At 40.1% G+C, this 26,615-nt stretch overlaps 1 protein-coding gene across 2 annotated transcripts in view; it reads right to left on the reverse strand.

The window, feature by feature from the left end:
- The window catches only part of wry (weary), a 565,654-nt gene extending 555,483 nt beyond the window's left edge, over nucleotides 1–10,171 (reverse strand). For both annotated transcript variants that reach the window (XM_065232870.1, XM_065232868.1), the window contains exon 1: nucleotides 9,152–10,171. The gene's annotated coding sequence lies outside the window, so the exon portion shown is untranslated. The remainder of the gene's footprint in view (nucleotides 1–9,151) is intronic.
- Between the last annotated feature and the right edge of the window lie 16,444 nt (nucleotides 10,172–26,615).

Raw genomic sequence — 26,615 nt, forward strand, 5'->3', positions numbered from 1 at the left:
ACGAATAAGTTTGCTATCTGTACTAATGTGCTACAGACGCCGGTTCATACGCTTGCGATCGTAAGTGTCAGTGTTTATCATCTCCATCGTCAGGCTTTGACAACATTCCACAGTCAGTTCCCTTAGAGAGAGTACAGGGTGAGTGGTAAGTATATCTATTTTTTTTATACAATACAAGAATAATAGCACAAGTAATCTACTAATGATTTTCAGAGTATATGCTACTATTACACTACCGATATACCTATTAACCTAACTGAAGTAGTTGCTGCATAAGTTTTGAATGTTGTTAAACTTCTTGCTGTCTTGCATTCCCTCGGTAGTTCATTCCATAATCGAATCGAACGATAGCGCAACGATTCACCTAAAAAATGTGTAGAGCATCTTGAAATAATTAAAACACTTGACCTAGAAGATTGTGAGTTAATAAAGAAGTTTCGAAGATATATCGGACTTTCGTCCGCATATATGGTCATAACAATGAGAAGCTGGTATGAATTTTAATTTTCAGTGTATAACATCCATAACATTTGTCTTAACTTAGTCCAATTCAAATGTTTTTCCCTTTACCTTAATTACCAGCTACATGCGTCTTTTAAAAGTGTTACAGCTGGCACGCACGATATCTTGAGGCATTTCATCCCATATTTTCACCAAAAGTTGCCTAAAAGTCTCTTGGTATTCCGTAGTTTACCTAGCATGTAGCCCCCCAGTCAAGAGGATTCAAATCGGGTGAAGGGGCAGGCCACTCTTTCGACGAAATAAAATCCCGAAAATTGACCTCACACCAAGCCTGTGTAGCTTTTGCCTGGTGAAATGGTGCAGAGTATTGTTGGAAGCAGTATGGTACATTCTTGTAGTTCGGAGACGAGCCAGCCAACGGCTGAAAGTCTCCTTAATAAAGATATAAAAAAAAAAAAAAAAAAAATATTCTTGTAGTGTTTCTTGACGAAGCAAAGCAAATGGTTCTTCAAAACATTTTCGATGTAAGATTTACTGTTGATTACCACCAGGTAAAATAAAAATAAACGGAACCTTCAAAGTTTTGGAGAAACATCCCCAAACCATCACCCTGGAAACATTCTGGAACCTTTGTACAGCCAGTTTGTCACGAAGAATATCAGAAAGATATGCTGCATATACCTGATAATTTTGCTGGTTGCGGTGATCCTGTACCAGGAACATTTTCTCGTCCGTAAACAGAATTTCACAATCACCGAGCCGCTTGAGCAACTTATCACGAGTTCCCTTTTCGCGCCCATGATTACCACGAGTCTCAAATGAATGTAAATTCAAAACAAACTTGCTGCCCATGTTGACATTTGAATACACTCTAAAAGAAAAATATGCAGACATGTATGTGATTAACCCATCCGAAACTATGAACATTTAAAAAACACTGACATGAATTACTACTCACCCTGTAAAGAGCGCGGTAATGTTAGCGATGCTCGGTGCTGTTTTTCGGATTTTGCTTTGCTTTATTCGAAACGCTTAGTCGGGGCTACGTTCCTGGTCGCTTGTTTTATGTGGCGTGCAGTGTTGGAAAAATCATTTTCAAAAAAAGTTCTATCACAGCTCATTGCAGAGATAAATCCCAAAGGAACTTCTCTCAAAAAGTTCGCGAACGAGAGATGATAAAAAGTTCATGAAAGCGTAGAGCGAGAGAAATTTTCATTTCGTATCGCGAAAGATCTTTCGTCTCTCCATCTCACATCATTTCACACGTACTCGTGATTCGAACCAACCAAATATCTCCTCAGCTTTGTTCTTTTTTTCCAGCGAGTAAAGGTAGGCGATGATCACGCGAGAGTGTCTGTTTGTTTTCTTTTCGTTCTCCAATTGCTTTTGTAAGCAAACACGTCATTCAACGATTTCTCACGAATCAAAGCACAATCTAGCGAGCTATACTATATCAAATGAATCATTCCTCTACCTGTCTGTGTTGTTAGTTTTTTAGATTGAACTTTAATTCACGAGAAATCGGCTAATTAAGTGTGTGTTTACAAAAGAAATTACGCCCTAATCTCAAAGTTTTCCGGATTTATTTATAGTTTTAGTTCTCAATGCAACCAGCTAATAGTAGATACTTGTAACTATTCACCAAGAGTCTAATCTTTGCTGACCAAATCATCATTTGTGGCTGTACTCTTCGACATGAAGAACTATGCTATTAGTGCGAAGTACAGTTAGACCACTGAGATTGGTGCTTAGACATGATCAGTGTAAGCTAGCAAGCATTCTGTTGATTAGTCTTACTGCATTGAGAACATGCTTATTAGGGTGGTTCAAAATATCGGCTTTGCTTCACTAAGCTCAATCGATTTTTAATCAGGTCCAGATAATTTTCCCAAAATTTGAGCTTATTGGGTTGTGATCTCATTCTGCACTGGCCATCTAAAATTTATAAAGGGTTACTATGGGAAAAGTGATTATTTTGTTCACCTCGTCTTTAAATTTTGCCATAATGATCTACCAATAAGTTAGCCTTGTGTACTCATAGGAAATTTTCTCAGCTACATTTTTTTCTACACAGCTAAAAAAAAGTAGTGTAAATTTCCGTTACTATGATGCACATAAATGGAGCGTCATATATCATACAAGTTTAGATTATAGATCGTGTAGATTTATGAGACATGTCATGTAATATCCCATATATTGTATGCAACTGTCCACTTTTGTTTGCAACATTTCTTGCAAGTTGCTAGTTTACGTGAAAAGGAAGTTTACATGCATGAATGTTTGCATGCATGGATGTTTACATCGCCAGTAAAATTCAGAATTTTTTGGTGTGTAAAGACCACTTTTTAATTGAACGTTGAGAAAATTAGTTTAATAACTTGATTGATTTCAAATCTGCTAACTTTCTGATTTGATCACTCGACTGCATTAGGTAGAGGGCAGCAATGTAACCCAGTAGCTCGCCCGGTAGCGTGAATTTCCACACAACCTTGAATGAAAACATTAAATTTGCTGGTCACTGGTGCCATAAAGCTACTGTACCTTTTTTCATGGATCTCAAACTGCAAAAAAAATCTATTAAACATCGATTCTAAAAAAAAATAGTTTACTTGATAATTTTTATGCAGCATGTGTTTTCACTTGGGAATCCATCACTTCGCAAATTGAAAGTATTTTGAGATTGTCTGTTAATTTCAAGTTTTGCAATACTTGTGGATGAAAAATTTAGATCGTTCTCAATCTGTCACTATATCAAAAGCTCAAGGTACATGGTTACTTTGATTAATTTTGTGTTCATTTCCAGCCAACTGGTAACAATTTTTCGTTTTCTTTTTTTTTCTGCCTGTATTTTTTACAGTTTTAATGGACATTGAATAATCTGTTTAAATTTTTTATCATCCTAAAATGCACACTAAAAAGATGTTTTGGTCAGATCCTTGGTCAGAAAATAAAGCGTTTTGAAGTTCAGCAGTGCAGCAGTCTCACATACCTTATGGTTTTACAAAGGGAGGGTCTAGACCCTTTCTAGTTTTACATTGTTTTACTAGGATTCCCAGTCATGGGAGAGTACAGTAATAGCACAGTGAAAAAGTTCACCACCACCTATATTCCCAACCACCCCCCCCCCCCTCCTGCATATAATTATTGCATAAGAGCTTACAGGAACGATATTACGAACACTAGTGATGAGAGGAGCCATGCATTAACTGTATTTCGCGAAACTGAGGATACATCAGGCGCTCCGCACCCCCCCATCCTGAGGAACGGTTTTAATATAAAAATTACTAGTCACAAAATCTTACACTACCCTCCCCGTTCCTCGTTAATGCCGCGTTGACACTTGTGCTGATTCATTCATTTTTTTTTTGCCAGAAACCAATGCACCAATCAATCAGCTGCACAAAACTGTTCACATCATCCTGATAACGGTTACTTTAAACAACAGGCGCCAGTAGACAGCCAGCTACCAGACTTATCAGGCTTTAGAGATTGTATTGATTTACTCGGGATAGCTTTCTGTCTATAATCTTTCCCTTGTGAAATGTGCAGTGCAATTTTCAAGAACGAATGTGGTGTAAAGAGATAGAGAGAAAAAATGATCTGATATTTTTCGTATCCTCGCGTTGGTGATTCGAGTTAAAAAAGTTCGCGATATCTCATTCTCTCATCCCAGAAAGCTCGCTCAGGAAATATTGGAGTGTGAAACTAGTGAGAGAAAGTTCCCAAGAGAAAACGTATCGCAAACGAAAATGATATTTTGGTGAGAATTCCATCACTGGTGGCGTGTCTTGGTCGGTGGAAGTGAAGAACATTCGATTTATAAGGGCTCCGAATGCGAATCACGTTGAAATGGAATCAACGTACCAGATTTCACAGAGGAAAGGAGCTAAGCCTCGACATGCACCCAGATGAACGAGGTGTGTACATGGAAGTGCTTCATTTCCTCAATCGGAATAGAAACATTTTCTATGACGGCAACAAGAACAAGGCACCAGATGAACTCCTGCCTTAATAGGAAGACCCTGAAGCAGCCAGGTAAGCCACAACAAAAGCAGGTCAAAGCTCACAGTGGATGCAGGACGTACGGTAATGTGGTGGCAAGGAAACTGAAGAGGAGATACAAATACATGGAGAAAGTCATGGTAAAAATGGGCGTGACGACTCCGGTGGCCCAGGATAGCTGTGAAGAGAAAGTAAATGATGCCAAAAATCAGCAGCTACTGCAGCAACATCCCCGAAAGCAGCCAACAATGTCTTCCAAACTGGATCACGCATACACCCTTTCCAAAATTCATTGGGAAAAAACTTGGGAATTGCAGCACAACATCACATGAACCTTATGTATCAAATGAAATTTAAGTGATTTATCATATAGAACTTATGTGAATGTTATGTAAAATTCAGATAGATATCATTGGTTTTGTTAACGGAAAAATATTATGAGCATATCCGTGTAGAATATAACAGTTTTGCCCGGCACCTCCACTTGATCTTCATGTCCGCTATCTGTCACTGTTTGCAAAAATTTCTAATAGCAATTACCTTCGTCGTAATACTTCCTTTAGCGAAACCAAATGTTCTTGCATTGTCATGGTCATCTGCGAGGAGGTTCGCGTCTAGTACTTTCCCCAGGAACCGTTCGCGGCCACCAGCTATCACTCGTCCTGTCGAGCGAGAGACCAGCAGCTGAGCACTTTTGCAAGTGGAAAACTTGCTGGTTCACGACAACGTCAGCCACCAAATCACCACCAAAGCTCGCGACGGACACATTATCAGCACTTTCCCGCGCTAATTCGCCAACCGGACCGGATTCAAACTCGCCCACGGTGACGAGACTCTTGATAGAACTACACGCCGAAGGTGTGGCATCCGAGCTCGGAGAACCGGGCTCCCGGGAGGCAATCTACTATAGCACAATTTCATGAACACTTAAAACTGAATTAAATATAGCATAAACAAATAATGATGTTTAATGCAAAAAACGCAGCAAAAATAAGCACGTCAGAATTCAAGCACGGCTTACTGCGATCTCCTCTCTTGCAGAAACATGAATTCTCGCGCAACACGAGAAAAGGGACTATCGTTGTTGATCGGTTCTCCTCATCGATTTTCTTAGCGAGAAATTCGTTTATGTTGCCATGGTAAACCAAAGAAAAAGTCGATGAAGAGAATCGATCAACGAGGATAGGCCCTTTTCAAATGTTACGCAAGAATTAGATGTGAAATACTGCATGATATGGAAGATTTTTTTTTTAATGGAAAACCCAAGGGGTACGTAACTCCGCACAACAATCTTGGGTCATCTTTTTTGTCAGGGTGCCGTAAGTGTGTCGTAAGTGTACCGCAGGTGTGCCAATTGTACCGGTCATAGAGCAAGCTGCGATTGTTTGTAAAATACCCAACCCGGCGGCTGCCCGGTATTGCTGACACCTTGATTGTTTTGGTTTGAAATCGCAAGGATAAATCGGTCTACAACCAAGGTGGAATGCAATGTCTAAAAATGAAAATAATATAAAAAAATGTGAAGAAAAAATGCTCCCATAAATGAGGGTATGGTGGGAAGTGATCGTACTGATCGTACCTGATTCTACATGTATATGATCGGTTGTAGATGATGCTCAAATTCATGGCATTCATACACAAGCCGATTGAGGATGATTCGGGAAGTGGTAGATGTGCGAAATTTTTCTTGTGTTCATAGGATAATAAAAGTCCTGTGTATTAGGTTTTTATAAAGCCATCAAAGGCAGACCAGAAACCTACACAGTTCGAAAAAGTAGTGTTAATTTCTGTTCAGTATGATGCACAATGGAGCGTCACATTACATTATATATCATGTAAAGTTCTGAGACATTTCATGCAATGTAGCAAATATTGTTTTAAAAAGCCCACCGTAAACAACATTGTTTACAAGTTTCTCGGTTGAGTGAAATGAAATACTAGTTTACGTGAATGAATGTTTACATCACTATTAAAATTAAGAATTTTTATCTGTGTAGCCTTTCGTGATGTGAAAAGAAACGATCTATCAGCGGGTGGAAAGAGTTTGAACCGGTGGGGTACATTATTAAAGACCGAATATAGAGGATGATAAATATGACTTCTGTAATTTGTTTAGTGGGATTTGAATAACTCTCGAACCCACGAAGAATATTTCACCGCACTAGATTCAGAAATAGGCAAGTTATTCTTGATTTTGTTAGAAAAATATATATCTTTGTCACTTGATAGCAGTTCAGAAAATGTGTGTATAGTGATGTTTTGAACAATTTTGGACCGTTCTTCGAAACAGTAGAGGTTCAAAGAATATTTTATGTAGGAAAAAATTGCTTTTAAAGAGTTTTCCATTAAAAAAAATATCCCAGTATTTCACATCTAATTCATGTTTCTGCATGTGTGTACAAGAAATGTTGAATGTTTTGAAGAAAACACACTTAAATAGTTGTATTCCTACTGGTGTTGATGTAGTACATGGTGGGAAATGGTAGTAAATTGTAATTAAGTGGCATAAAATTATCTGCAAAATCAATAAAAGCCTCATCTATTTTGTGATCTAGTGTGCTATAATATTTATCCTATTTATGTGTATTGATATTTTGAACAACTTGATAGAACATTTAAAAATGATAGAAGTTTATAGAAAAATATTTCACGAAGGCACCAATCCTAATTATAAAATTTGTGGAAAACGAATTTTTTGAACTCACTTCTATGGGGATTACCCATTGATCTGTCCATGCCTAAATAAGGGGCTTTCTTTCTCTAAGACACTACTAGTCTCAAATGCGAGATCCACTGTGTGACGGTGCCGTCAATGCTAATTTCCGAAGGCTCTCTTGATTGGCTGTTAACTACGTCATCTGTTTTTAGGGATTTTATAGATCCCACATCATATGCGTAGAAAGTCGTCCAAATTAATAAACAAAAAAATTAAGGAACGTGGACACTCGTCAACCTCCCCCTTCCTTTATCTGTCTACAGAGTTTATGAGTAGCCGCTTAACACTCATTAACCGCTAGAGCATAAATATCAGCATCCACAAAAAAAGTTCAACCCCAGCCCCATGCAGCAAACATGAAGTTGCATTTTCATTTATTGAAGCACCACAGGTCCCCTGATTTATGCTTGTGTTTGTAGAAGTAAACAATTTAAGGGATAGAATACCCATCGATTGAAATGGTCAATATATTGATGAAAAAACGCATCAAATAGGGAAAGTGAACCAGTTATTGCACTACTTCAAATTTGCTCCTGTTTTGGTATTAACCAGTCATGGCCCATGTGATTTATGTTGGGCCTACCTATTGTGAATGTGCCAAAGCTGATGCATAGGTTCACTTACCCTAGTTGACTCAAACCCAGTTTCAATTTGATAAATTTGCTGTAAACTACGTGCATTGTTATGCGATACAATGAAAGATGAAAACTATTATCATTAAATTGATCACTGTTGACTCGCCTGAATAGTAAACATGTTTGACTACTACGGTGTACATCAGATGTCAAATATTGTATATTCACGATACTGGATAAAAACTAGCGAGGGTGCCTCGTTTCAGAGAAAGGCCGTTGTAGAGAATTTGCCGCAACATAGATAGGATTTTGTTTGGAGATTTCAAGGGACCTGTGGAAATGTCACTACAGAGAGATTTGTCGCTATAAATATAGTCGTCATAGAAAGCCTCGACTTTAGACTTTGTTAAAAAATCAATGAACACAATGTTCAGTGGGCTAGCTAGTAAGATTAAAATCATTGTTAAACTGTTGAAATTAAAAGTCGGTTGGTTATGCCTCTGGGAGAAGTAACGCTCAAAGTAGTGCACTCGAACATGCTTTCCCTTACTTCAATAAAATAAATATATAAAAGATCTAATATATTTCAACATAATTGGAAATTTTTACACTATTTTCAAATTGCCAGCACATACTTATAAATAGCTAATTTTACACGTGATGGAATCCATCTTTGACATAAAAGATGAGACGTAAACAAACATGTCATGTAATATTAAGTGCTACGAGACTGAAAACTTCGTTGCTCGACGAAAAGTACGTTTGATTGAGCTGTATCTGTTATGAATCAAATTTATGTCAAAATTGACGCTCGTATATGTCACTCCCAGGGCACCTAAATTAACATGAATTTTTCTAAGTGTGCAATATATATCTGCAGAAAAACATGGCTTATTCTCAAAAGGATCGGTTTCGACAAGTTTTTTTTTTTTTTAATTTATCTCGACGTGGTTGCCTTTCTTTTATAAATATAATGAAGATAGCGGTGCCTACACTGACTTAGAATACCAAAGCTTAGTTATTAGTCTGAAGAGTATTGGTTTGTCTTCTGCATTTGCCTGTTGGTTTGAATCATGTCTTAATTGAAAACATAAGTTACCTAACAAAAATAAATTGAAGAAAAAACTAGTTCAATATACGTAACTCATTAAGTACATCAAAACAACGAGCAAAACTTTGGTGAAAATCATTCGAACAATTCCTACAACTTCCATTCAGAAACTTTTCGCAAAGTTTGTCAAAACTAATTTTCCGTGAGTTGAAAAGTAAATGAATAAAACACAAGTTTAAATCGCTCCCGGTGGAATGGAGAACGCCAGAAATGAGGCAACATTACGGAAAACGTGAGATAAATAGCGATTGCTCTCGATAAAGAAAACGAATAAGGCTCACCCACCTCTCACATGTACTGCAACCAATTTCAGCAATCCTCCGACGATGGTTGTATCCAATAGACGAACAGCGGCTACCACCACAAAAGATTCCCCAACAAGAGGGACAATTTGATGGAAAAGTTTTCCTTTCACACTTGACAATGCAAGAAAGCCAAAAGTACTTTCCAGATACCCACTGGTCCAGTTGATTGAATCACGAATATTTTCGATTATGCTATTGCTGTTGTTGCGAAGATGTTCACACAAAAAATCGACACACTCAGACACACTTTCTCGCCCACTGTGCCAAATGGCCCTTAAGATAACTTTGTTCTGGCAATTTCTTTAGAAAATTTCCGCCTCACTTAAGTTACACACGATAGATATTCATTCACTTTCCAGCCGCTAGATAAACACAATTTGGAAACACCCTTCTTCCACCTCTCTGCCTGGTAGAAATCAACACACGGACAGGGTTTGCAGGGGATGCTGCGTAGCGTCACACGAATTCTTGTTTTCGTCCTCTGTCAGGCTCTTCTCTTGCGTATGCTATCTCTCTCCTTCCCTGCTCCTCGTCTAATTTTTCTCACTTTCTGTCAAACCACAGATCGATGATGATGAAACATGCACACACAAAAAGAATTTGATAGGTCTCACTCCACCCACAAATGAAACATGTACAGGCGACCACCACCCTTCTTTTCAGCAGCAGGGTGTTCAGCTTCCGTTCGCTTTGATTGCACAGCAGGAGCACACTTCCGATTTCAATCCTGTGAAAGAAATTGCCTAACCTAAGCTTTTTGGCACACGTTTCACTTGATTTTCTTCGGCCACAACAATCCAAATGTTAGAAGGCCGTTCAAGCCCTTCCACCGATTGCTCCACTCCACTGCCTCCTGTCTTGTGATGACACCGAGTCACACCAATACATGAATAGCACACAGACCGCAGACAATGGCCATCCAATTTTGAAGAAAACTATCCCAGGGTAGTATTTGATGTCTGGTTCACGCCCGCGAGTTCTTCTTTCAACATCCGGAAAGGTCGAAAATCTCTGCAAAACTGAACTACGCTTCGGAGTCTGCCAGAACATGAACGCCCAAAGAGAAAATTTCTTCCTGTCGGCGAAAGAGAATGAGAATCGTTTCCATCCGTCCAAAGTCGTGTCCTCCTATGTGACACGAACCGCTAGCGAAGGAATGTTTACAATATCGTCCTACCGTATGCCAAGAGGAAAACACGCACAATTTTCCGGAAAATTGGGAGGAATCGAAAGGAAAACAAACCGACCGGGAGCCGAACGTTACTGATGTGGGTTGGAAGAGAGTGAGAGTGAGATTGTCAACTTTGTGGAGATGAAATGAGAGAGTTTGATTCTGGAGAGAAAAATGTGGAAAGCTCTACCGGAAAAGCTAAACTCTGTCGCTCATGGTTCTGATTGTGACAGATCTCTGTGAAGGATGCTGCGAAAGCAAATATGGTGGAATGTTGGGAACAAATTGCGACGTATGACGTTTCTGGCTGTCAACGCTAATGCGCATGGCAGAGTTTACTGTAGGAAAATGTGATGAATTTTCTGGCGGAATTCAAAAGTTCATTTTTTAGATTTTCATACTTGTGCACAGCATAAACCGGTCCCATGTGAATTGATTTCCCCAAAATCTGAATATCTTCGCTCATTAAGTTGAAAGTAACAAGTTTAAACAAAATCGAGGTGTCAGTGTCAATCGATAGATCCCTTTTTAAGTTTGTTTAAAGGGTGATACGGTCAAAATTTGGTCAATATCAACTTGACGTATTTCTTTCAATTTTGCTTTTAAAAAACCTGAACACCCCTCATTTTGAAGGTGTGTGTGTGTAGAATGTTGCTCCTATTTTGATTTTGGAATTCACTCTTCAGTTGTCAAAATGCCGTCCAAGCAAGAAGAGCAGCGTATCAAAATTTTGCTCGCGCATCGCGAAAATCCGAGCTACTCGCACGCAAAGTTGGCAAAATCGCTAAAAGTTGCCAAATCAACCGTTACAAATGTAATTAAAGTGTTTGGGGAACGTTTGTCGACAGCCAGGAAGTCTGGATCGGGGGGAAATCGAAAACCGGAAGCCGCTGAGACGACAAAGAGAGTTGCCGGTAGTTTCAAGCGAAACCCTAACCTCTCTCTCCGAGATGCCGCAAATAAGCTGGGTGTATCGTCTACAACCGTGCATCGAGCCAAAAAACGAGCCGGACTATCGACTTACAAGAAGGTAGTGACTCCAAATCGCGATGATAAACAAAATACGACGGCCAAAGCGCGATCCCGGAGGCTGTACACGACGATGCTGACGAAGTTTGACTGCGTGGTAATGGACGACGAAACCTACGTCAAAGCCAACTACAAGCAGCTTCCGGGACAGGAGTTTTATACGGCAAAAGGAAGGGGAAAGGTAGCAGATGTTTTCAAGCACATGAAACTGTCAAAGTTCGCAAAGAAATATCTGGTTTGGCAAGCCATCTGTACCTGTGGCTTGAAAAGCAGCATTTTCATAGCTTCCGGGACTGTCAACCAAGAAATTTACGTGAAAGAGTGTTTGAATAAACGTCTGCTGCCTTTCCTGAAGAAACACGGTTGTTCCGTACTGTTTTGGCCGGATTTGGCATCTTGCCATTACGGTAAAAAGGCCATGGAGTGGTACGCCGCCAACAACGTGCAGGTGGTTCCCAAGGACAAGAACCCTCCCAACACGCCAGAGCTCCGCCCAATTGAGAAATACTGGGCTATTGTCAAGCGGAACCTAAAGAAGACCAAAAAAACTGCTAAGGGCGAGCAGCAGTTCAAGGCAAACTGGCTTTTTGTGGCGAAGAAGGTGGACAAGGTGGCTGTACAAAATCTGATGGCAGGGGTCAAGCGTAAGGCCCGGCAATTCGGATTTGGAAAAGCGGAAGCCTAACTGAATATTTTTCCTGAATTTTATACTAATTGAACTTGAAAAAGAAATTTAATTTGATTTTTTAAATAAACGATTTCACCGATTTACACGCGTTTTCCCTTGACCAAATTTTGACCGTATCACCCTTTACCAGCCAAAATTGCTTTTTGACGTAATAAATAGTTTGATAGATTTCTATGGAGATGCCGTTTGTCTTAAGTAACAGAACAGATAAACCTTGAAAAGTTTATATTTGTCGTTTTGCTTTCTCCTTATTAAAATGAACAAATTTCGAGCAATTTTTCAATAGATCCTATCTACATCTACATCTACATCTTCATCGAATTACACTTTGGATAATCACGGTCATGTAAAGATATTTCTGGATATTTTCAACACACACATCGATGGAAGAAGTAACAATCTAGCATCTAATACGACAAAGACGACAGGAAACGTTTGTGTTTGAATTGAAAACAAATCGATGCAAATTATTACTCTTTTATTATTGTGTGTGCTACACAAACACCCATTTAAAATTCTAGCTGAACAATTCAAAAGGTTTTATCTGCTTTGATCGATTATTTTCATCAACTTTCTCTTTTGATAACAAGGCTATGCAAAAAGATTTCGCGGTATACATAGTTTGATAAATAAGGTTCGTATCTAGCTTCCAAAACATCAAATACGACAGTGAACGTTGCAGCTGAGTTGTTAAAGAAAGAGAAAATATATGAAGAGAATCGATCAATGCAGATAGGACCTTTTAATAAAGTTCATTGTGATTTACTTTAATTTATTTAAGATAATCATAGGTAAACAATTGTCCAATATACAGTTAAGAATGATTCTTCTTCTGACATTTTGTCTGCCCAGTATGATTGATGCTCTTTCGCTAAATGCGGGGCATGCAGTAGTAGTAGTAAAATTGTGTTTTATTTCCCGTTGATTATGATTTTACATTGTTCATACATTTCAATTGATGGAAAATGGATGATATGGAAAAATTGTTAACCTACCAAACTAAGAATAATTTTCAAGATCACGTATGATCTGGTGATTTGATCTCAGATCAGCGTATCTGAACCATTCGGGGATGAAAGTACTCCGTTCCTCCAGTGTCTAAAGGCCAGCCAAGTGGTGGATCTCAGAATTTCTAGTTCATCGAGGACTGTTCATGATCATCCTACGGATCTTGTTCTGGATCCTTTAGCGTTTGAGGTGATGTCACTACCTCGACAATAATTTATCCAAGGAAATCAGTTTTTTCATTAAATTCCTGAGAAAATTATCGTGTAAAAATTGAGTTGTTTGGAAATGCTATCTAACATGCAATTATTTACAAATACAGTCTGTAGCATTGGTACTCAGTACGGAAAACTAGATCGAGGAAAACAAACTAAGGAAAAGAGATAAAATTTTGAAAAAAGATTCGAGTTCAGTTTCAGATTGGTGCTCTAAGAGTTAAACATACAAATACACAATCGCAGCACACTTTTGTGCTATTTTCTATCCAATGATTTTTAATGTTCTGGATCTATTTTATTTAAAAATTTATATGCAACAATTCCGAACTTAAGTAAAGTACTAAAAACCATTTTAATGCTCATTTGATTGAAACCCAATACATTGATTGAATACTGGGAGAAGGTAGTGCTAGTTCCAGGGGGTCCTCAAATATAAATTTTTCTTCCCTGCATTTTTCAAATGACATAAGTTTTACATTTAACAAATATGCAACGCCCAATAGTGAAGTGATTTTTTTTTTTTTTTGGACAAACGTCAAACTGGATTTTTTTTTTTAGGGGGGTATTTTTGACTATATTATGGACCGTTGAGTCTACCATGTCATGTTTTAGGTAAGCTCGCTATAGATTGGGACATTATTCACATTATTAAGGTGATGATTACTATATTATACTCCCAAGCGTGGAGTTATTGTTGTGCAAAGACCAGTTGTATATTTTTTTTTTTTTTTTTTTTTTTTTTAACTAGTTCGTTTATTTGGGAGGCTCAATCGCGTTAGCTTTACGGAGCCGATAGTTCATTGTTCTTTGTTTGTAACAAAATTCACTTAATTCTATGTCTAGTAGGAGTTGGGCCGAATACTCGCGGCTTACTCGAGGTTAGAGAGGTACATTGTCGAAGGATAGGATCAGGGGAGGAGTTTGGGGGTAAGGTTTCGTTGTCTCATCAGAGCGTTGTCGCCAGTATGAATGGTAGTGCGGTTCTAGTTTCGTCTGGAGTTCGACCGGCTATGGTGACCAGTGGGCGACGATGAGACTCATCGAGACGGGGGGACAAGACAAACAAAAACTATTAAAGAGAGACAAAAGACAAGGAATTAAATTCTTATACTAGACATTTGAAGAAACACATAAACCGACTGCATATAGCAGATATCGCGAGTTCCCAACACGTCTCTGATAGGAACATAGGGTTGTCTTCCTTGGGCCTCAAGGGTATTCAAAAGTCGCTCTCTGGCGGCGTAATTATCCGTACATTGCCAAACTGCATGATCGATGTCATCGTAACCGTTTCCACACCGACAGATGTTGCTGTCTACGAGGTTTATTCTATTGAGATGAGCATCTAGCGAGTAGTGGTTGGACATAAGTCTACTCATCACGCGAATGAAGTCACGACTTAAGTCCAAGCCTTTAAACCACGCTCTCGAAGAAACATTAGGAATAATTGAATGTAACCACCGTCCAAGATTTCCATTGTCCCAATCGGTTTGCCAACTCGAAAGGGTACTCTGACGCACTAAATGGTAAAATTCATCGTGTGAAATTTGCCTGTCATAAAATTCGCCTTCCTGCGCGCCCACCTTTGCGAGAGAGTCCGCCTTCTCATTGCCTGGGATTGAGCAATGTGATGGGACCCATACAAAGGTAATCATATATGATCTTTCGACCAGTACACTCATCTGCTCCCTTACCTTTGAAAGGAAATAAGATGAGTGCCTACTTGGTTTCATCGACCGAATAGCCTCAATCGAACTGAGACTATCCGAGAAGATGAAGTAATGGTCTGCGGGCATGTTGGAAATCATCCCCAATGCGAAGTTGATTGCTGCCAGCTCAGCAACAAAAACGGAACAAGGTTCCTGGAGTTTGCGGAAGGCGCTAGAGTTTTCATTGAAGACACCGAAGCCAGTGGATCCACTGAGACGAGACCCGTCTGTAAAATATCTGTTTACGCAATTGACGTGTTGGTACTTTTCAGTAAAAATACGCGGGATAATAATAGTTCGAAGTTGATCTGGAATCCCGTTAATCACTTGTTTCATGGACAGATCATATTCAATTGAGGAACTGCGATTGGTGAAGTGAGCACGGTCTGGAGTATAACAAGGAAGACACATATCCGACGATATGTAGTGGTGGTAGATTCTCATAAATCGAGATTGTGAATTCAGCCCAAGAATTTCTTCAAAATTTGCAATTATAAGTGTGTTCGTCACTCCGCATTTGATTAGTATTCTGAGAGAGAGCTCCCAGAAACGGTTCTGGAGGGGTGTTACTCCTGCCAGAACTTCGAGACTCATGTTATGCGTTGAGTGCATACAGCCAAGAGCAATACGCAGACAACGATATTGAATTCGTTCCAATTTTATTAGGTGACATTTTCTTGCCGAGAGAAAGCAGAAAGAGCCGTACTCTAGAACAGAGAGAATAGTTGTTTTATAAAGCGTTATGAGGTCTCCCGGATGAGAACCCCACCATGTGCCGCAAATTGAACGGAGAAAGTTGATCCTCTGCTGACATTTTTGCTTCAAATACGTAATATGGGTATTCCAAGTGCACTTTGAATCAAACCAGACCCCAAGGTACTTGAAAAACAATGATTGAGTAATGTTTCTGCCCAAAAGATTAAGATGCATTTGGGCTGGGTACCGCTTTCGAGTAAACACTACCAGTTCAGTTTTCTGCGGCGAGAATTCGATCCCTAGATTCCTAGCCCAAGAAGACAAGTTATCTAAGGAACTTTGCAATGGTCCTTGCAAGTCCACGGCATGTGGACCTCTTACGGAAACCACACCGTCATCTGCAAGTTGTCTTAGCGTGCATTGTTCTGCCAAACAGTTGTCGATATCTTTGACATAAAAGTTATAAAGAAGAGGGCTGAGACATGAGCCTTGGGGCAGGCCCATGTAGCTAATTCTGGAAGTTGTCAGTTGTCCAAGGGAAAAGTTCATTTGCTTTTCTGACAACAAATTGTACAAGAAATTATTTAAAATTCCGGAAAGTCCACATCTGTGCAGATTGTCTGACAGAATTTCAATGGAAACTGAATCAAAAGCCCCCTTAATGTCCAAGAATACTGAAGCCAATTGCTCCTTGTGCGCAAAGGCCAGTTGAATATCTGTGGAAAGCAGCGCTAGACAATCGTTTGTTCCTTTGCTCTTGCGGAACCCAAACTGTGTATTTGATAGCAAGTTATTTGTTTCGACCCACTGATCGAGTCTCCGAAGGATCATTTTCTCCAACAATTTCCTAATGCACGAAAGCATCGCAATCGGGCGGTATGAGTTATGGTCAGACGCTGGTTTGCCAGGTTTTCGAATGGCTATTACTTTGACCTGTCTCCATTCAGGCGGTATAATGTTGTTTTCTAGTAAGGAATTGAATAAGTCTAGCAAGCGTCTTTTAGCGATATCTGGGAGATTTTTCAGAAGATTGAATTTAATCATATCGCTTCCCGGTGAGGAGTTGTTCGATGAAAGAAGAGCCATAGAGAATTCCAGCATTGTGAATGGTCTATCCAGAGAGCTGCCGCTCGGAGACGCTTCTCGAAGAATGTGTTGTGCTGGAACTGAGTCCGGACAGACCTTTTTAGCGAAATCGAATATCCATCGGTTGGAGTATTCTTCACTCTCATTAGAAGATGAGCGGTTACGCATGTTGCGAGCCACCCTCCACAAGGTGGTCATTGAGGTTTCTCGTGAGAGTCCCTCGACGAAATTTCGCCAATAACCGCGTTTTTTTGCTTTGATTAATTGTTTCAGCTTTGTCTCAAGCTTTGAATATTCCTCGAAGTAAGTGGAGGTTTTGTGTCTACGAAAAGCTTTGAAAGCATCAGATTTTTCTACATACAGTTTTGTGCATTCTTCGTCCCATCCAGGTGTGGCTGGTCTCCTTTTGAAGGGCGCACTTGGAACTTTTCTTTTTTGTGCTTCCAGTGAACTTTTGTAAATCAAATCGGCGAGGAATCGATATTCTTCCAATGGTGGAAGCGTATCTATTGATTCGGCACCGATTGTCACCGCCGTTGCATATTTATGCCAATCTATGTTCCTTGTAAGATCAAATGGAACTCGAGATGGTTCTGCAGAGTGAGGGGCACACTTAATTGAAATGATGATTGGCAAATGATCGCTACCATGGGGATCATTGATAACCTTCCACAGACAATCCAATGATAGCGATCTTGAACACAAAGATATGTCGAGTCGGCTTTCTCGAGCCGGAGGTTTTGCTATACGTGTCACTTCACCAGTGTTCAAAATAGTCAAGTTGAAATCGTCGCATAAATCGTAAAAAATAGCCGCTCTATTGTCATCATATAGATCGCCCCACCCAGTACCATGGGAGTTCATATCACCCAGAATTAATACTGGGGATGGAAGAATCGAAACTAGATTCCAGAGTTGACTACGGCTAATGGAGGTTCTTGGTGGAACATAAACTGAAGCTATGCAAAGGTCTTTGTTCTTCACATTTATTTGGCAAGCGACGATTTCGATGCCTGATAGAGCAGGAAGGGAAATTTTGTAGAAAGGGTAGCACCTTTTTGATCCCTAAAAGTACTCCTCCATAAGAATCGTCTCTATCCAGGCGTATAATGTTAAAATCGTGGAAGTTGAGTTCTTCATCGGAAGAAAGCCATGTTTCACAGAGAGCAAATATATCACAATCAGAATTGTGAAGTAAAAATTTGAACGAGTCTAGTTTAGGCACTAGACTACGGCAGTTCCACTGTAGCACAGTGATCATATCTTCAACCTCGTTCGACGAATTATCCATCGAAAGATATGATTGATGCAAGGAGGGGCCATGAAACAGTCAATTGCTTAAGATATGATTCTAATGTTGGAAGCAAGGCAGAAACTAAGCTTCTAAGAGGGTCTTGTATGTTGAACATATTTAATATGAATTCCACAATGTCCGAAAAAGCTAGCAAACCTCGCTCGGACTTGGATTTCTTTTGAGAAGTTTGAGGAGCAGCTTTATTATTTTTCTTATCTTTTTTGGGCAATGGTGGAAAATTCCTGCTGCATCCAGGGATTGGTTCAGCAGGAGCCTTCGGTTTCGTTTTTTCATCCCCATTACCCTGGGAATTTGCCAATCTTCTGGAGGTGACTTTAGTTTTCTTACGGCGCACTTTCGGGGAGGGGCATTTTCTTTTTGAGGATCCGTCCATTTTTGAAGGTGCGTGTACCACCGTAGAATCACCTTCATCGGATGAGTCAGAATCCGATTCTTCAGCTGACAAATCGAAAATTGGTTTGCATCTTGGACGGCTGATGCAGCCTTCACCATTTGAGCATATGTCTGCTTGGAGCGTCCTGAGATTGAACGCTGCACTTTATCGGAGTGCTGCTTGTACATCGGGCACTCCTGCAAGGGGTGAGGATTCTCGCCACAGTACGCGCATTTTACTGATTCTTTGTGGCAAGAATCCTCTTTGTGGTTTTCACCACATTTGCCACAACGAGTTTTGTTGCCGCAATGGCTGGCCGAGTGTCCTAGCCTTTTGCAGTTGGTACAGTTATAAACCCTCTGTACAAACAACCGCACCGGAAAAAAAGCACCATCAACTTTGACAAAGTTTGGGAGAACTGAACCAGCGAAAGTCACCCGAAACGAGTCTGAATGCTGATAGACTTTCTTGCCATCTTGTAAAGACACTGAATGCAGTTGCCTAACATCCAGTATCTTTACAAGCTCGCTTGTGACTTTTCTGTTTTTAAAACAACCCGAGGCACGTTTCAAGTCCTCGACAGACAGACTCGCGTCGGAGACCACGCCTTCTATCTCCACATCTCGAGAAGGGATGTAGATGTTGTACTCAACACTAAACAACTCGTGATCAGCAATTTTATTTGCTACATCATAATTCGGTGCTTCTACACGCAGTTTGTTGAATCTCTCCTTATGTACCAAGATTCCCGGATACTTACGCAGCAAGTCTCTCGAAATATCGAGAGTTTTCAAGGGTTTATTTTTAGGCCGAAAAAAGACAACCCATGGTCCTTTCGAAAGTGGTTGGTAATACCTGGTTCGCGCAACGTTGGCATCGGAAGATGCCATAAGTGTTGCGCAAAAGCGGTGCGCAACCGCTTAAGAAGGAAAAAAAAAAAATAAAAACCTTCTCCAATTTATTAATTTTAATTACTAGTAATTAAATTTTTGCACGGCGTACAAGCAAATTAAAGCGAAAAAAAAATCGAAAAAAAAACTTTTATCTAGTTGCAACAAGTTGTCTCACTATGAACCATACTCCCTTACCAGGGGTGAGAGACAGAACCACGCGCCACGAGGCAAAACAAAACTACAATAGGGAGGCAATGGACTTGCAAAATGTATTGTACTATACTTATGCCGGTTGTGTAAACAAGCTATCAGCCGGTGCAGCTAGGTATTCCGTTTGCTGCTGCTACGCTGCGGCTATTGACGGAGATGATGCGATGATGATGGTGATGATTTGATGATGATCGATCACTGGGGTAAAGGTGAACAGTCTATACGTAAGACTCAGCTTACGATAGCTGCTTCCGAAAACCGTGCGCGATTCACCTGAACACTTTTTTTTCTACAACGATAGCGATGGAAACGCGGTAAAAAACGAGTGTCGTATGAAGAGACCAGGACGCTGTTAACTGGCTCAGCGCTCGATACGGAATGACCAGTTGTATAAAATAACTTCAGGTACATTTGTCTAGAACCATAAAAGAGAGCTTAACGGCGTGTTCGGGGTATCATAGAAACCATTTGTGGGATAGTTTACCCATCCGGGATACAGTTCGTATATGGAATTTGTTTATTAGGGAATGTTTCAGACTCAATTTGATGATATTTTTAATACTAAGGCGCTGTCTTCAGTAAAGATGATCACTTCTGTGCTACAATCTTGTTTGTCTTTAGGGTACAACCTCATAAAGATAGTGGTAACTTGACAAAAATAAACTACAATCAGTTATAAATGTGTTGTAAACAGTATAATACAGCAAAAAAGGTTATCTTCAATTTAATTCCACTTAATTAATTTTGGTAACCATGACAGATACGTATTACGACTAAAATGTTGCAGTCTTCATCAGTATCATTCCCACTAAAGAACATATCGGAACCTACCTAACTAATAAAAACCCAAGATTTAAGTAAAGAATGGTATAGATTTTTCTCCTTCAGTTTATTTAAACCTTTGGTGTTTAGTAGTTCGGTAGGTTCCGATTCTTACTTACTTACTCATCCTGGTCTGACATCCCTCAGGATTGCACCTGCATCACGATGTTACGCCAATCCACTCGGTCCGTGGCTGCTTGGCTCCAATTTCTTGACCGTCCCACACTTCCAAGATCCTGCTCCACTTGGTCTAACCACCTTGCTCGCTGTGCTCCTCTTCGTCTTGTACCGGCCAGATTCGAGGCAAACACCATTTTTGCGGGATTGTTGTCCGGCATTCTTAAAACGTGTCCCGCCCATCATACCCGTCCAGCTTTTGCAACTTTCTGAATACAGGGTTCACCATAGAGTTGCGCCAGCTCGTGGTTCATCCTTCGCCTCCATACACCGTTCTCACATATCCCGCCAAAGATGGTCCTAAGCACTCGTCGTTCGAAAACACCCAGTGCTTGTAGGTCCTCCTCCACGTCTCGTACCGGTCTTATCAGCGTCTTGTACATGGTACATTTAGTACGGAGGTAAAGTTTACCCGACCTCAAAGTCTTGTGGAGTCCGTAAGCACGACTTCCGGCAATAATACGCCGACGAATTCCTCTGCTGCGGTTGTTATCCCACGTCACCAATGATCCGAGGTACACAAATTCATCCACCACCTCGAACTCATCCCCGTCGATTGTCACGCTTCTGCCTATGCGAGCCCTATCCCGCTCGGTTCCTTCAGCTAACAGATACTTTGTCTCCAACGTATTCACCTTTAATCCAACCTTCTCTGCTTCACGTTTCAGCCTGGTGTACTGCTCCGCCACGGCCTGAAACGTTCTTCCGACAATGTCCAAGCAGAACTGGCAGCAAAAGCCTTGGCGGGATGCGTTGAGTTTCTGGTAAAACTTGCGTGTTTCTTGAGATCGATACAGCTGCTTCATTTCTTCGCACTCCAGCTCTTCCAGGCGCCGCTTCTTATCTCGGAAAAGATGGGTTTGCTGTCTTCGCTTCTGTTTATGTCGCTCCACATTATGACGGGTTCCTTGCTGCAGCATCGCCACCGCGCTGCGTTCTTCTCGGCCAGACCGCCGAACCAAGCGTTCTGTCTATTCCGCTCCACGAACTCAACGGCGCCTTCAGCAGCGCTGTTAATGGCTGCTTTCACGTTGCTCCAGCAGTCCTCAAGAGGGGCTTTGGTGAGCTCTCCCTCATCCCGCAACGCTGCGTCGAGGCACTGCACGTACTCATTTGCGACTTTGGGCAGCTTCAGTTGCTTCAGATTGTACGGTGGGGGGCGTCGGTACCGAATTTTGTTGGCAACGGAAAGTTTTTGGTACAGCTTAACCATTAGAAGGTAGTGGTCCGAATCGATATTTGCGCTGCGATAGGTCCTAACGTCGATAATGTCCGAGAAGTGCCTTCCGTCAATCAAAATGAGGTCGATTTGCGATTCTGTCTGCTGCGGTGATCTCCATGTGTACCGATTTGGGAGGCTATGCTTGAAGTAGGTACTACCCCGAGTAGCACATTTCTGTCACAATAAGTTGCAGCAACTTGTTTCTGACTGATATAAGTTGTACTAAGTTGCCACAACCGATTTGTGACAAGCGTGCTACTAGGGACGTATGGCCATGTTCTTAGAGGCGGCGAAATCGATGAGTCTAAGGCCGTTGGCGTTCGTTAGCTGGTGAGCGCTGAACTTTCCTATAACCGGTCTGAATTTCTCCTCCTGGCCGACCAGAGCGTTAAGATCTCCGATGACGATTTTGACGTCATGGCTTGGGTAGCTGTAGTATTCCAGTTCCAGATGAGGGCTGTGCACGTTGATTATGCTGACATTGAAAAAACGGCCTTTGATCCTCAATTTGCACAGTATGTACCGACGATCTCTTCCAGCAAACCTCCTGCAGCGCTACGATGTCGAACATGCGGGCCCTTAATAAATCGGAAAGAATGCGGGTGCTTCCCAAGAAATTGAGAGACTTGCAGTTCCATGTTCCAAGTTTCCAATCGTTAGTCCGTTTCCGTTGCTTGGGTATATCCCGATTGTTCCGGTCCGTATTTACATTGCTTGCTTCCTGTACTTTTGTTTTTTTTTACGGCTGACTTGTGGCCTGTACCAACCCCTATTGTTTCGCCAGGGGACCATCGAGCACAGCACTGTTTAGAGTCCCAAGCTGGCACCACGACGTTGATCAGCCATTTTGAGCCGCACCTCCATGGTGAACAGACGCTCGAAGACTGCACTCTCCGGAGATAGGAGTCCCCTCCCCCCTTCCCTTTCAGCATACGACCAAGGGCCCAACGGGGTTGGTTACCTGATCTTTCCTATGGTTACTCGTACCCCAGCCGGCACCGCGGGGAGGTAGGGATAGGAGTTACTGGACAAGAGGCTAAGGACCACTAGTGGGATCTATTTTATTCCTGCAGATACGCGAAGTATCAATGGTACGCATTGTCCAGCCGTTTACCAGCCAGGTTCCTACACATTGTAATTAATTAATAATTAAATTATTAAAAAAGAAAGCTGATATTCTATTTGTTTGCTGGAAATTTTACGTATTCAAAATTAAGGAATTTTATCAAGAATTTTTTGTTCAACTAATTGCATTGTATCAAGCTTTTTCTAAGAGCCAATAAGTTTTTTAGAAGATTCACTATACATTTTAAACCTCACACAAATTTAGGAGTACGGAATCTTAGTTTATCTAAAATATAATATAATAAACTATATATATATTATATATAATAAAATATTTATCTAAACACTTTATTGTCCTCATATGATTCTCCAGAAGAATAAGTTTTGTAAATTGGTGATGGAAAACTAAACAAATTCCTTTCGTAGGAAAGTTTAAATACATTTACAGCATATTCAAAACAGTAGGTTTCCTTACAGTCATAAATAAGTTACACAAGTAAATTTTTTTTTTTATTATAGTCACTTTATTAAATCAAATATAACTTCACATATATTATGTATAGATCCCCCTCTTACGTTTTTTTCGTTATAAATTGTTTGTATATAAGTGGCTAGACGTAATTTTTACAGCTGATATTGCATAAATAAGTAAGGTAAACTCATTTATGACAATCTGTGTTACTTGGGTAGTATGTGAATTGATCGGTATGTTCAACCCTTTGTCGGTACCTCTAAAATAAAGCTAAGTTCATTACGAAAATCCTTCAAAGCGGCGCCAGGGGTGTAGTGGTAAGCGTGATTACCTCTCACCCCAGCAGGCCTGGGTTCAATCCCAGTTGATGCCGCTGGGATGTTCTGAGGCATAACATCTCTGATCACGCCTTCCTTCGGAAAGGAAGTAAGGCCGTTGGCCTCCTTTCATGAGTAGATGGATCGATATGTAGGGCCAGGTGTGGGAGCTGCCCTCCCAAATCATTCAAAACGGGTATTACATAAAATTCGAAATATGTCTCAACTATGAGACAGGCGTGTCAAGAAAACTTTAGCATGCAAAAATGTCAGAGAAAAAAATTGTTTTGATTAATAATTAAGATTGCATAAATTTCCTGGGGTCATATTGACCCCAAGATACAGACAAAGGGTTAACTATAGACGATGGAAATTGTCAATGGAATGGAATAAAAGTATAATTTCATTATCTCTGAAAAAAACAAATTTATTGTTTCCAGTTGCAAAATAATTACTATTACAACACTGTACTAAAAATCACTGTCACTAAATAAAACATAAATGTGACAACATCTTGACAACATTGAGTTCATCAAGTAGCTTCAAAAGTGTCATGCTTCCTGAAGAAGTTTCTAGAAAGAGGCTTCTAGAAGCAGTTTCTAGAAAGAGAGTTTCTAGAACGAGTTTTCAAAAGAAGTTTCTAGAAGAAACTTCTTTAAAAAAAAGCTTCCATTAATGGGCACCAAAAACAAACATCGATAAATGAAGTACCAAAAATAAGCTTCCCCTACAAACTCCGAGAAATAAACTTTAAATAAATATGAAGAAGATTCCAGAAAATCTTTCAGATGAAGCATCTTGAAAGAAGCTTATATATGAAACATTCTCATAAGAAAATTTTAGAAGAAGTTTCTTGAACGTAATTTCTAAGAAAAATCTTCTAGAAACAAGCATATTGAAAGAAGTTTCCAGAAAGAAGCTTCTTCTTTCAAGCTACTGACGAATCGACCTGCCATACAAACCGTAAAAACATCAGGCTTGTTGGTCATTGTCACAGCAATCACTTTTTTTTTTTAGGAATTTGTACAAATTTAAAACTATTTGCACTATCTCAAAGCTTTCATCAAACTTTACCATTTTTTGAACAGACTTACATTTTGGGGTTATGAAACAAACTGGAGGAGGGTGGCCTAAAACAAATCTAACACTTTTTTTAACTAAGCAATGCTGAATGCTGGTTAATTTTCCTGTTGCTACTGAGGTGTTCGAATTACATTTAATTTACTAAATAGTTGGATGTAATCACTGAACAGGAGGGGAACTTCAGATCCAAAAGTGGAGAGCTTTTCATTCGTGAACACTAGCGCACCTAGCGGTAGAATGCAACATTTTGCCTGTAGTTAGCATAGGCAGCATGCTTTGATGGTGTGAGTGACCTTATATTTTCATCGAAAGCCCGTGTGAAACGCATCACTTGCTGATTAGAAAAAAATATCACTTTTTGCTCCGATGATTCTTTAGCAGTTTTCCTTCTGACTAAGAATTGATGCTGATTTATGGGGGTCGTTACACTACAGCGGTATCAATGACACACAGCAAGCACATGCATTCATAGGCTTCGTAGCAAAATCTTAAGAATTCGTATTCGATTGAGGATTCACAATAGGTCTTGTAAAGGCCATAGACTAGTGAACATGCTAAGACGAAACGGTTTGCTTTACTTTTCCATTCGATTGCTGCTCTGGAAAGTCTAGACATTTCAGAATAAGATTTGATTTATTTTTATTCATCTTATAACTTGTACTCTATCTGTTAATTTTAAACCTAAATATTCGACTATTTTCCCCAACCAAGGATCAAAGTCCAACTGAATTAATTGATTTCCACCAGCCTTACGATTCCTACCACCAAGCTGGTTTCAGTCTCCTCTTATTATGTTATGCAAAGGCAACGTAAATATTCAAAGCCCTCCCGCTTGAATGAAAAATAAGACATTCCATCATACATTCGTGAGTGCTGCTCCTGGTCCACATTCATGTTTCGCCCGGATTCCATGTGGCGTTTATTCATACTCCCCGCAACACACGTGAAGTGTGGTGCATGAAGAGTGAGAAAATATAGAGGACAGAAAAAAATTAAGATTCCTAAAATATGGAAATCCTGTTGGAAAATCCCGCTTTATGTCAATATGATGGAATGCTCGACATGCATGAATGAAACAGATTCACCTGCCCAACAAAATGGTGTTGCTGGCAGGCTGACAGCCTGAGCTGACCTGGCCAATTGGACTGCCCCGAGTCAATAGTGCCCGGTTCGGTTACTAGCCGTAAAGGCAGGTTGGCTTGGCATCGGGCGGCAGACGGGAGAATCATTCGCATACAAATAGCAAAAATTTAATTTGCATTCATGATGGTTGATGGGGGGTCATATTTTGGAAAGGTTTCCATTTCTTTTGAATCGTGACGTGCAGTCGAACTATGGATGTCCAGTATGTGGAGTTTATGTGTGGGAACAGGGACGCATTGGTTAAGCTGCTTTCAGTGTGTAGTGTAATGCAAATTTCAATATATGTCAGAAAATCAATATGTCAGAGACATAGACGTAGCCCCTAACTCAGCCGCAAAATATATTTGTTTAGAGTTAAAGTATCTAGAAAAAGTAATTAATTTTGAAACTTTACAAGCCTTTGTCATGTTTTCTAATGTATTACTTCTACATTTATTTGAGTTTCCGAATCATATTGAAAAAAGAAAACTAAAAAAAGCAACAAATCTTTTTTTTTTCTTGATAACTACAGTTTAAGAAAAATTACTCTTGGTTTTTCTTGAAGAACTGGGAATTATTATTCAGATTTTAGCATTTTAAAATATTTTGTTCTATAAACCCCATTTGTAACTTTGATTTGTTTTTCTCTTCCATGAAACCACAGAAAACAGACATCCAAGCTCAAACAAATTTTTCGAAAAATGTGCGATTAATCAGTAAACTGAACCAGGCTTGCTGAAACTCCTCAAACTCACTGGAGGTTTTAAACCA

The sequence above is a fragment of the Ochlerotatus camptorhynchus genome, unplaced genomic scaffold (genome assembly GCF_037179485.1).
Source record: "Ochlerotatus camptorhynchus isolate MF236.1 unplaced genomic scaffold, CSIRO-AGI_Acam_v1.1 ptg000379l, whole genome shotgun sequence".
NCBI classification, from domain to species: Eukaryota; Metazoa; Arthropoda; class Insecta; order Diptera; family Culicidae; genus Ochlerotatus; species Ochlerotatus camptorhynchus.